This window comes from Amphiprion ocellaris, chromosome 4 (genome assembly GCF_022539595.1).
Source record: "Amphiprion ocellaris isolate individual 3 ecotype Okinawa chromosome 4, ASM2253959v1, whole genome shotgun sequence".
NCBI lineage: Eukaryota > Metazoa > Chordata > Actinopteri > Pomacentridae > Amphiprion > Amphiprion ocellaris.
The window spans coordinates 40,097,485-40,110,344 of NC_072769.1; the positions used below are offsets into that span (position 1 = coordinate 40,097,485).

Sequence of the window (12,860 nt, forward strand, 5' to 3'; positions counted from 1 at the left end):
ATACAGAGTTTAACATCTGTGTGTCAGAGCTAGATTGTAGAAGTAGCACACTGTCTGCAGTATTCACAGGTTTTTACTTCAGGGCCAGTATTTTCTATATAGTCTTTTCAAAGTATTTAATTTTGGTTGTTCATGAGAGGAAATATTGTACTGTTCAACTTCAAAATAATGCAATTATTAAGAGTTGACTTCATTTGGAATCCTTTGACATTCAAGTGATATTGCATAGTGGTGTATACTGTATCCCACATCCACATGCCAGATGCAACAATGTTTCTGGGATTCTTTTTAGGTCAGTGAGACAATAAGAAAGCAACAAACAAATTATAGCAGTATCAAAGAATAATAAAACTAAAAAATTATTAGATAACAGTAAAAACAAGCCTTCCTCAGTAATAAAATCCTGCATATCCTCTATGAAGAACTAACAAAATTAATTGTAATCAATCTGCTAATAGTTTAGTTTTTGTTTTTTTTCCATTTAAAATCTATAGCACTGACCCGGCCCAATGCAAAAGCAAACTAAGTGCCTGTTTGGGGCCCATGTGGCTACCAAGCGTCCACAAGAGACTTTGAAATGTCCCAGAAAAAAACTTGAAACATTTTGTTGTTAGTATTCTTGCTGTTTTGCTGTCTCTAGACTCTGAGCTTATGTAAGATGGAAAGCAATGGAATGACACTGAGTTCTGATTAAATTTTGAATTTAAAGGACGTGCAGGACTATAGATACACATACCCCGTAAATAATAACCATGACGTATTCACCCAGGCCACGGTTTAAATTATGATTTAGTAGTTATTTTATTTGTGAATTGAAAGGAAATCTTGGGAATGGGTCTGATGCAGCTGATGGAATTAGTATATTTAGTGCTGGTTTCTACTTATTCTTACACCGACACATGGCTGGGATTGCAGTGGGAGCGCTGGGGTGTCAAGTGTGACCGTGTTGCTGGCGAGTTGTGTACATGACTCACAGGGCAGGTTAGGTAGGAGGCCCTCGTAGCAGAACTTTACTTAGCGCCCCGGGGAGGCTGGAATCAGCTCTGCTTTAGCCTGCAAACTAGATGTTGGCATGTCTGCACCCCCACCCACCAGGCAGCACCAAGCGGCCACAGGAAGCCACTCAAGCACCGCCAAGAGGCCTGAGCTCCAGCAGCTCCCCCAGCGCTCAACAACAACCTCTGGAGGATGCACCTTCACCCCCAGCTACCAATTCAAATACAGAGAGGCTCTGTTGCAGATGGAATATTTGTGGTGCCGTTAAAGATGTACAGCAGCTGCAGCATGTACAAGTAGGTAGGTGTGATTCAGAAAAGATGAGGTGAACGAATGAATCCAATTTGTTTGGTGCTGCAATTTGCCTTTTTATAACACCGTACTCTGAAAACATTTGTAGTCCCCATATTCCTGTAGCGTACGAATGTTTTCTAGGCAGTTATCGAAGTGATCAAAGTGGGTTGTTTATGATTCCAGGTCAATAAAAGATGTGTTTCCTAGACGATATAAAGATGGGATAACTGGGATGCTGTGGACCAAAATGTGACAGTTTAAGTGTAACGTTTTTCCAAAATTTTTGATTAGTTGGGGAGAACAATGTAACCTCAGTGCAGTCTGCTGTAGTATTCAGTGTACAATATCTATAAATCCCACTGTGTGACGTTTGTGCTGGGTGAAGTGTGTCCTGTACAACACTTTGGAGTAGTTTGGAGACTTTTATTTACATTTTTTTTCCAGATATCAAAAATCGCTTGTAGTGCATCTGTAAGTTGCTCAGTGACTGACTGATGTTGATGTATCATCAGTTTTTAAGAGTTAGATATTAGTAAATTTTATTTATTTTTTAAAGGTCTTTAATCAAACAAAAGAAGCGGCGGAAGACTGCTGTTGGACAATGTGATTCTTCCCCTTAACCTTCATGTTGTCCTGTGGGACAAAATCCAGCAAATTTCACAGGATTTTGGTTGATTTTTTTGTGAATGTTCTTAAAGAAAATATTATTATTATATTATTGTTAAGTTTTACTGATATATTTGGAATCACTTTAGATATTTTTAGGATCTTTTTGGAAGATTTTTACAAATTTTTTGAAAATATTTACAAGAATTTTCTTTCCAAATTTGGGAGATTTTTTTTTTAAATAAAACTTTTAAGAGAAACTTTTAAGGAATTATTGGAATTTTCTTCCTGAAGGTTTTGCAAATTTTCAGAAATTTGTGGAATTTTTTTGCTGAAATTTTGGATTTTTTTCAGACAAGGAAACAATATTTTTTGGTGCCCGTAAATGAAGACAACAGGAGGGTTAAGTACCATCAGTTGTGAGTATTGTAGAGGGTGATATTAAATCTTTTTCTTAATATTTCAAGGGCTTCATGTTAAAAAAAAAAAAAGAAGCTCCAAATTGGTGATGCCAAATCTTTTCTATGAGTTGAATAAGAGTTGTGGATTTATAATGTGCACCGATTTACACAACATTATTTGAGGATGCACTATTCACACCCTCTATTGTGATACTTCACGAACCTTTTATGCTTTTATTTTTCTGTTTCTCTCCTGTATGCTTTGGCAGCTGTTACAATGTTTTCCAAGAGCTCAACTTTTCACCTTGAGTCAGCGGCACCCTGCTTTGATAGTCCCACATTCATCTCCCTGAGTTGTGCATTCAAGCGCCTGCTCAACGCTTCTCAACCAACACGTGTCACTCATCCTGAGCAGCAGTCTATCTTAAAAATAGTATCTAGCCCGAGGCCGTGGTGACTGGCAGGCATTAAAGCCAAACACAGGCTCCAGGGGGCGAAATGGAAAACTGAGCCAATGTAGGAATAAAATCCCAATGCAGATGTTCAGGATGTTGTTCTGGGGTTCTGTCTGTTTCCTGTTCAGAAGTTTGGGTTGCAGTCTTGTCTGTGAGTGTCTGTGTGTGTGTGTGTGTGTGTGTGTGTGTGTGTGTGTGTGTGTGTGTGTGTGTGTGAGTGTGTGTGTGTGCGTCCATGCGTGCGTCCATGCGTGTGTTCTGATGGCTTACGAAAGTGTAAAATATATTGGATAAAATTTTAATGGAAATACTGTGTAAATAGTTTTATGAGGATATATACTATCATTCAAAAGATTGGGGTCATTTAGAAATGTCCTTATTTTTGAAAGAAAGGCATTTTTTTCAATGAAGATAACACTAAATGAATGATAAATCCAGTGTAGACATTGTTAATGTGGTAAATGACTATTGTAGCTGGAAACAGCTGATTTTTAATGGAATATCTCCATAGGGGTACAGAGGAACATTTCCAGCAACCATCACTCCTGTGTTCTAATGCTACATTGTGTTAGCTAATGGTGTTGAAAGGTTCATTGATGATTAGAAAACCTTTGTGCAGTTATGTTAGCACATGGATAAAAGTTGGAGTTTTCATGGAGAACAGGAAATTGTCTGGGTGACCAGAAACTTTTGAACAGTAGCGTAGATACATGGGTAATTCCAGGAATTTCAATGAACATATTGTAGGATAGAGATCAAATATTTCTTGCTATGTTCCTATTAAACTCTGAACTCGTGTGAATTGAAAGAACTTGATGCGTAACCAGTGGCCCTTCCTGTGTTTTTAATATAGCCTAAAGGCTTTTAATAGCTTAGGAGTGTATTCTGTCATGACCAGGTGCTGCTCCTGGTTGTTTCTGTCAGTAGTGTGATTGAATTGCACAGCAGCATTCTTGTTTGTTTGTTTGTGCTTCATTTAAGGTCACGGTTGCTATGTCTTGAAAACACCAATCCAAGCTTCCATCTTTTCAGTCTTTTTCTACACAGAGATTCTTGTTAGTTTACTTACTCTTCATGAAGTCTTAAAAACCAAAAACCCAGTTGGCCTGTGATGTTTTTAATTCTAAGATATTGAACAATTTGCCATTATTTTACAAATTTTCCCTGTTTGGTTAAATTACAGATAATAACTACAAAAGTCACAACAAAATGGAATAATTTCCATGTTAAAAAAAAACTAACAAAGAGCCAAAACTGTAAACAGTGTCCACATCAAAAATCAGTATTTTTACAAATAGTAATCTGTTTATTTCACAGTGTTTGATTGTAAAATTCCACTGTCATTATTTTACAGCTGCTTGCATTGAAATTCACTATTAAAAACTGAAAAATCGTTAGTCAGTTTTAACTGCTATTTTACAAATGTTTTGTTAGATTACTGATAATACATTTTAAAAAAATACTGAAAAAAGTGTTGAATTACATGTTAACAATAATTAAAAAAATACATCATGTCCATTTTAACATCACTTTCTGGTGTTCTTACTGCTGGATTTTTGCAATTTTGTAATTTATTTTATTTTTTACAGTGGTTACACTCTCTGAAAACTTTCCAACCACTTTTAAGTCCAACAATAAGCCACTATCCATACCTCACTGGATCTGTTCACCAATATTTAAGATTTATTGCTCCTTGTCTAAATATTGTGGACTCATGGCGGCTCAGACGCTTATGACTGTCAGCTGAAATAGTGTCAAAATCCGTATTAGGAGGAGGAGGAGCCAGTGGTGACATAAATGCCGAACTTTCAAGAGGCTCAGAATGTTGCAATACGACAAGATGATCGATGTTCTTCACTTCACCTGTCAGTGGGCATCATGCTTTGGCTGATCAATGTATATGTAAATATATGGTTTGTCATGGGATCCTAACAAAATAATAATACGTGCTGTAAATAACTGGCCTGAATCACACTAACCCACACCAGGCTAACTTTCAGAGTCGAACTCCCACCGCTTGGAGAGCGATCAGCTCCGGATGCATCTCGTTAGCACGGCCCACTGGAGACCTGTGCTACTTCAAACACCTCCATGCTGCTGCTGCTACTGCTGAGCCTGCTGCTGGCTATAAATAGAAGCCAATCTGCAACCCCACCTAATGAGCACAATCCACTTCAGACCCTAACTGTCAACAACCAGCCACCACCAGTGTGTGTGTGTGTGTGTGTGTGTGTGTGTGTGTGTGTGTGTGTGTGTGTGTGTGTGTGTGCGTGCGTGTGTGCAGATACAGCTGACCACGCTGTTTTGATCATGGATCTACTGCACATCACTTCTCTGCCGAGGAGTGTGTGTGTGTATGTGTGTGTGCATTAGGTTCGAGCGATCTTTTGTTGCTAAATATAGACAAAGCAATTTTCCGAGTTGCCTTGGCAGGATGATGGCAGCTCGACAAGAAAATCGCCCTCCCTCTCTCTCTTCCTGTCTCTCCCTCTGTCCAAGGTTGCTCCTCCATTTTTTCTCTCCTTTTTTTTCCTTTGTCTCTCTCTTCTTAACTCGCTCAGATCTTGCTGACCTGTCACACCTCTAAAGGAGGAGTGTGTTTGTATGTGTAACCAGGGTGAATGCTTCCATGTATTTCTGCACATCTGTTTGCATGAATATTTAAAAGTACTATGTGTTTACTTGTGGGTGTACTGCTACAGTGTAAAACTACATTATGGAATTGAGTGAATTCAGCTGCTCAACAACCTGATGGAATTAAATTCGTTAAGTGTGACATCCAGCTTACATTTTCTTAGCATCAATCATCATTCGCGGTTGTGAATTGGAGCTATGAGAGCTTATAAATGTGTTGTTTATTGCTCTCGAATTGTTAACACTAGCAGACAACACTACATGCAGAATTATAGTTAAAAGTTGTATTTGTCGTGCATTTCTTATGAAACATGGGTCCTTGTGAGGAAATAAAAATAATTATGATGATTATTAGTATTCATTTCACCCAAAAAAAAACCCCACAAATCTTCGATGTTAAGTCCACATTTAACCCTGCTTTTCTATTGTTGTAGGGAATATTTCATGAACATGTGTTTGCGCTTTATTGAATCGGGTCCGTGATCTTATTCATGTTAATCTTCTCATATTTATGTATCTTGTATTTATATCTATGTTTTCCTATTTTTGTCTTGACCGAAGAAAAGCAAATTGAGTTTAAATGTAATGAAATGCAATATATAAATAAAATTGCTTGGCCATGTCTTCTCACTTGGTTCACTTACAATTCTGTAAGACGTTTTTGATTATGTAACGCTTGTCAGTTTGACAAATTAGTTATTGCCCAGCTGGTGGTGAAATTTGCAACTGGCCAAAAATGCTGCCATGATGCCATTTTTACAAGTCTTTTGTGCTGAGCCCGTCCACTCGGCAGTTATTCTTAGCACTTCCCAAAAAGCTCATTGCTCGCTTACAACTGGTATCAACGTGCTATCTGTGTTCAGATCATTTATCTAGATAAAAGAAAATACACTGTAATGCATGATGTAAATGCATGCAGAATGCATTAGAATTGGGATCAGACCTGCAGTGTTACTGGATCTGAGACAGGAGTAAATCTGTACAGCATGACCACATTCTAAAGGAAAAACATTCACTCTCAAATCAAGTAAAACAATGTCTACAGGTGGCAGTAAAAATGTTAAGTCAGCAATAGAAGGAAAAATGTCCATGTAAGATGCACCGTGGTTGTCGCCGACTTAGCCAACCTCTCCTCACTATTTTACATTTGAGATCAGATAACAAGAAATCCTGTTAATACCAGATGAAAATGTACAGATCCCTGGATCAGATGTCAGTGTCTAGATGATGCCCTGATGCCAGAAAACATCAAAAAGGTGTATTTAGGTCTGTATGTACTAAACGAACATACACATGGGCTCTTCTCATCTCTTCTCATTTATGAATATCTGATCGGACACTGCTGGTTAATGGTTGAAAGCTTTCCTTCTCTCCGTGTCTCTCCCTCACTGTCCTTTTCAGTGCGGATGGCTTCAAACCTACACTAATTAGTGCAATCGACGCTCAATAGCTGCAGATCAATGGTACTCTGCCGCCTACTGGGAGCAACACACTGAGGGCCGAACCACAGATCTGTCACCACAGAGAATGTGACACAACAGAAGGCCTGTCAGCTCAGGTGACGAATGCTGTCACTGCTTCAAGGGGAAAGAAAATTACAGAGATCAATGTATAAAGAGACACATTCTAAAACGCTACATATCTATTATTGGCAGGCCAGAGGGTCATTACACTTAATTTGCCCCTTTCTGCTTTTGACATTTAAAGTGGTAATCTGTGATTCTCGCTTCTTTCATTTTGGCAACATTGTGCTTAACTCCCCAATGATCATTTGTCAATCAAATACAGAGACCAGTGCAGACTTGGTCCTTTCATTTAATTTATTTTTATTTAACTTGCCTGGAAAAATTTGTCAGTTCAGCTTTCTGAGCTGTCATTGTTCACATTATCTCAGATGTCTTTCTTTTGGCTATTCATGTCAGTCAGTCCACCACTTTGGTCTAGAGTGGAAAATCACAGCAACTGCTTGAGGGATTGCTATAAAATTCTGCAGAAACATAATTGCTTAGCAGCACCATCAGCATGTAATTTGTCAATATCAATGGACTGCAAAAAAAATTTGTACAGTCATTTATGCACTCCTGTCATATACATTTTAATTTATGTTAGCATGCTAACATTTGTTGTTTAACCCTAAATACAAAGTAGAGTTTTAATTAATGTTGCCTGCTAAGGGTACTAAAAATATTGGACAATGTGATATTCTGACCTAAATGAAAAGCAAAATAATCACAGGAGACATGTTTACCTTTTACCTGACAAACATCAGTGCTGTGGCTCCCACTAGACATTTGTGTAGAACTATGTAATGAACAAAAGAGTCAGCTCCATAAATATTTGGACATTGAATCCAACTGAGCATGCATTTTACTTGCTGAAGAAAAAACTGAAGGGAAAAGGCCCCAAGAACAAGCAGGAAGTGAAGACAGCAGCAGCAGGGGCCTGGCAGAGCATCACCTGGTGATGTCTGTGGGTTCCAGACTTCAGGCAGTCATTGACTGTAAAGGATTTGCAACCGAATATTAAAAGTGGCGATTTGATTCATGATTCTACTAGTTTGTCCAATTACTTTTGGTCCCTTAAAAAGGTGGAGGGCACATATAAAATGCATTATAATTCCTACACCGATCACCTGATTTGGATGTAAAAGCCCTCAAATTAAAGCTGAAATTCTGCACTTAAAGCACATCTTGACTGTTTCATTTAAAATCCATTGCAACGGTGAACAGAGCACAAATACTGAAAATTGTGTCAAAGTCCAAATATTTATGGACCGTACTGTAAGTTAAATCTTTAGTTGTATCTTGAGGACAAAAAATAGGTTTTGTCAATGACCTTTGACCACTGAATTCTAATCAGTTCATCCTCAAATCCCTTCAGGCCCTCAAAATGTACCGTGTTCATGAGAATGTGATGGACATCCGGATGGACAACAACTGAGTTCAACTCCCACAGACTAGAAAAGTGGTAGAACAAAAACAATTTCACATCGGTGGTTTCCACAGGGGCATGTAAAACCAAGGCTATACAGAGATGGTGGTTCAGGTGGTAGCATAAATAAAACACACGACCTTCAGGAAGGATACTGGGGTGTGTGTCCCATGTGGAACTGCTGTCCATAGTTTACTAATCAGTCAGGTTTTTAGTGACTTTTTTTTTTTTTTTTTTGGCCAGATTCAGCTAAACTATTTGGTTAGGTTTCGTTAAGGATCATAGTTTCGGTTGCAATTGACCCTTTCACAATGATAACCACATGTTAGAGAGCAGCTTCTCTCATCTGCACCAACCTTCTCTGTTTTCTTTAATACCACCATCACCACTATACCCATCTAAAATATGATTTGCTGCCTGAAAAGTAATAAATGTGACAACACCAACAGAGAACATTTCATTACTGTCGAATGGCATGTATTTTAGACACTGAGGGAGTTCAACAGAGGTATATTATAGAGTCTATCTATAGGCTCAAAAGGACACCTGATGCATTAAAATCAAAGGCTTGAGAACAAACATCTCCATATAATTAGCTGGAAGTAAAACCACCTCTAGCCAATGGATATAACTAACCACCAAAACGTATAATTGTTGTTTTAGCATCACTTTTCAAGGTTCTTTTGGAAATACAGTGTGTATTACAGATGTCTCTAAAGACTTGTGACAGAGGAGACTCTAGTTTCTGGTCTCTATTATTTGACATTGTTCTACAGTATGAGTTTTTCAGTTACACAACATACATCTCATCATTAGGTTTGTGTGCTTTTCCCTACTGAGAATTTCATTCTTTGTGTGAGTTTAATTAGTTTCTTACAATCAACTCTTACAGATAAACAGACTGCAGGCGCTCTACCTGCCCACTCACCTCCAATGTTTCTCTGACACGTGTACACAAACACTACAGTGTATGTATACCTGAGGGTGATGCGGCCATTGGAATATCTAATATTTCATTAAATTTGTTTCACAACAGTCATTTTTCCCTGATTGAAAGGACAGAAACACTGTCTGCATTTCAGTGGGCTCAAAGATCTCAAGCTTTTCTAATGCTAATCTACATCGTAATTAGAGTGCAGTCTTAATTTGGTCCTACATTCATATGGTTTGTTGTGGGGACTCACTTATCACATAAGCACTAAGATTGTAGAAGAAAAGAACTGCGCTTGTTTAAAGCACTAAATCATGTGGCAGCAGTGAAGCATGCAGATTCTGTGATATTTGCAGAACATGGTCAGGGCCACTTCTGAAACTTACATCTCTTTCTATTCATTATTTAAATACAAGAGCGGTACATTTTCCACCAGTTGACTCATCCGTTAATATTAAAATTCATATTATAGCCAAGAGAACTCCACTATTTGCAAAATGAATAACCAGCTGGCCACACAGACAATAACTGTCTACTATTTAGTGCCACAGATAAAACCCAAGGCTTGTCAAAGGCACTGAAATACTTTAGAAATGAAGGACATATGGAAGAGTTATTTCAAAAAATGTTGTAATTAATGTGTTTTTTTTCTTCCCCAAGTAATAGAAAGCCTCTGCCTCAGGGAAGGAAAAAAAATTTCAGTTGGTTATATATAATAAGTGTTTTGTCAGGAATTGCCAGTTACCTCAAGGAAAATTATGTACAGTGTTTACATTCCTACACATACTCACACACGAAAAGAGCAATAACAATAAAAGGTTGAATATTTGTATATTCTGTCAAAACCAAATAATGTATTTATAATTCAAGTGTGTTGTTTTTATGTTTCCCCGACTGTGTTTGTGAAATAATTAAAACCTGTGAGATAAACAGTGGAAATCGTCTAATCCACCTCTGGTGTCCACATACATGTAATGCGATTTTTGTGCCCTGCAGTTCTTTGCAACATCTAACAACTGTAAATGTGAACAAAAGGTGCAAAGCTGCATTTTTCTGCCTTTAGTAATAACTCTCACAAGCCCATTATTAATGTCACCAACAGCCTGTAGAATCGCTGCCCTCTGAGCAGCTGCAGCCCCATGTGTTTTGGTCAAGGACATGGTGACAAAGACAAAGTCTCTGGCTACCATCAGCACTGACCTGCTGATCTCAAAGTCTGCAGCACGGTCACTTTACCCACCTGAATAAAGTTCCCTCTGTACCAGTACCAGTATGTGCATCATGGAAAAATAGTGTCTGTTCGAACTAAAACTCTTTCTATAGATGGTAAAATATGTCCTTTATGGTGCACAAGTGTGTGTGTGTGTGCGTGTGCTTGTGTGTGTGTGTGTAGTGCAGGTGTGTGTCATCATCATGCATCAGCTACAGAGCGGAAAACAATGAGAATAATTACCTTGATTTGATGTTCTTAGATCATCTGCCAGTTGCTAGTGCTGAAAGCCTGAAATAAACAGAAAAGGAGAGAAAAATAAATAAACAAGCTGAATACGGCTGGAGTTTCATTCACCAAAGAAGGGACAGGTCCCTGCCTGACACACAGCGAAGGGTGTAAGAAAGTTAGAAGGGAGTATTCCTGATTGGTGCATTTGTCTACATCAAAGAGAGCCAAGTGCAAAATGAAGCAGCTGGGCAGGCTTTACATGGAGGAACAAAGCAGAAAGCCACAATCAAGATTTTCACATCACAGATTCAGCTCATACGTGAACCCTGTGACATTTAGAAAAAAAACAAAAAACAAAAAACAGACTGATGCTTTTCATTATCAAGAGCACATTAATGTAAGATGAAAGAAATGACGGACTGGGGTAGCAGAGTGGTTAGACAAATGCAGATATGGGGTAAGGACCACTTAGAGGCATGCTGAGGAGCTGTGTTACTTTCCTAAACAAGCACCATCTGAGTGCTCAGTATGAGGCTGCTGCAGCAATGAGCAACTCCCGGGTATGAATCAATGTAATGGGATCAGTGTGACACAGAGCAAGAGGGCAAAAAAAAAAAAAAAGCCTAGAAACACTTCACTTGTCCTCCTGTACTGTTCATTATTTGGGAAAAGGAAGGATGATGGGGCTAAAGGCGTGAGCTTTGTTTTGGGGTGAAGCTTGCTGATGGGAGAGGTTAGCTGCATCAAAGTGTCACGACCGCTGTCCAGGGTGCTGATCCTGGTGCTGCTTCAACTCCAGTGAATTGGAAACCCCTTGGTGGGAGGAAATGGCCACAACACTAATGGTCAATTTTAGTTAGTTTAGTCTTTTCAGACCATAGCTTGTTTACAAAAAAAGAAAAAAAGAAAGAAAGAAAAAATCTCTACACTTGGATGCTGTGCAGTCAACCCATTACCATCCCCAGTGTGTTAAATACTGCCATTGTGTCAAAGCCACTTGTGTTCAAGAGGCAGGTTAAAAGCGCTTCATAAGGAGGCTGGAGGTGGTTTTAGCACAAGATGTTTCCCTAGGAGACGGAGAATCGTGGCTACTAAGTTTTCACTTAATTCAGTTTTATTTTATGACTTTCTTTTTCTTGGGTAATGTGTGGAAATGATCATAGTTTGAGTTAAAACACACCCTTTATGACACTAACCACATATTGCAGTACAGCATGTGTCCAAAGGGACAGTGTATGACTACTCAGAAGTGAAAGTGAACTCCAGCAGCAGAAATTAAACATCAACATCACAGATTCAAATCACTGAGAAAGTTAAGATGTCTAACAGAATCACTTGAATTAGAACATAACATTGACTCATTATAATGGAATTAACCTAATTATAAATTCTAAAGCATATAGTTGTTGGAGTTGGCAGCTTCCAAAACAGCATCCAGAAGAAGACACTGAATAATAGCTATGACAGATTGTGGTCTAAAGCTAATATGAGCAGCACTAGCATTTTATTCTAACATTTTTTAAAGAACTTCCTTAACATAGGCTCGTTTCTTAAAAAAAAATAAAACAAAACATGGTGCAGTTATTACGTTACCACATAACTGTCTGTCCTGTTAATAAATTCATCATTAGAGCTGTAAGTAATGCTTACGTCAAAATACCATATTACTTATATTTTTGGGAAACTCAAGGCTCTTATATGTTTTGACGAGGGGCACACATCACATCAAATGACAGATCACTGCTTCCAAAAGAGCTTTAAATCTTTGTTTCAGTCAAAAAAATAAAAGTACCAGAAAGTCAAACATGAGTTAGATCACAAGTGTCAAACTCATTTTAGTTCAGTTCTCCAGTAGGCCGGACCAGTAAAATCACAGCATAATAACCTATAAATAACCACAACTCCAAATGTTTCCTTTGTTTTAGTACCAAAAAGTACATTCTGGAAATGTTCACATTTATGGAATTATCTTTTTACAAAACATTATGAACATCCTGAAATTTTTGAAGAAAAATAAGTTCAATTTCAACAATATTGAGCCTCAGTTAATCATTTCCACATTACAACTTCCAAATCACAGAGTGTCTACAAAGGAACACAACATTAAGTCACAGGTATCTGGAACTGAACGATACAGTATTTTACTTTATCATCAAAACAACTAAAGTCAG

General features: G+C 38.1%; 1 protein-coding gene across 3 annotated transcripts in view; it reads right to left on the bottom strand.

The window, feature by feature from the left end:
- The window catches only part of elfn2a (extracellular leucine-rich repeat and fibronectin type III domain containing 2a), a 290,230-nt gene that overhangs the window by 79,339 nt on the left and 198,031 nt on the right, over nt 1-12,860 (bottom strand). For all 3 annotated transcript variants that reach the window (XM_055010276.1, XM_055010277.1, XM_055010278.1), the window contains one exon: nt 10,702-10,749. The gene's annotated coding sequence lies outside the window, so the exon portion shown is untranslated. The remainder of the gene's footprint in view (nt 1-10,701; nt 10,750-12,860) is intronic.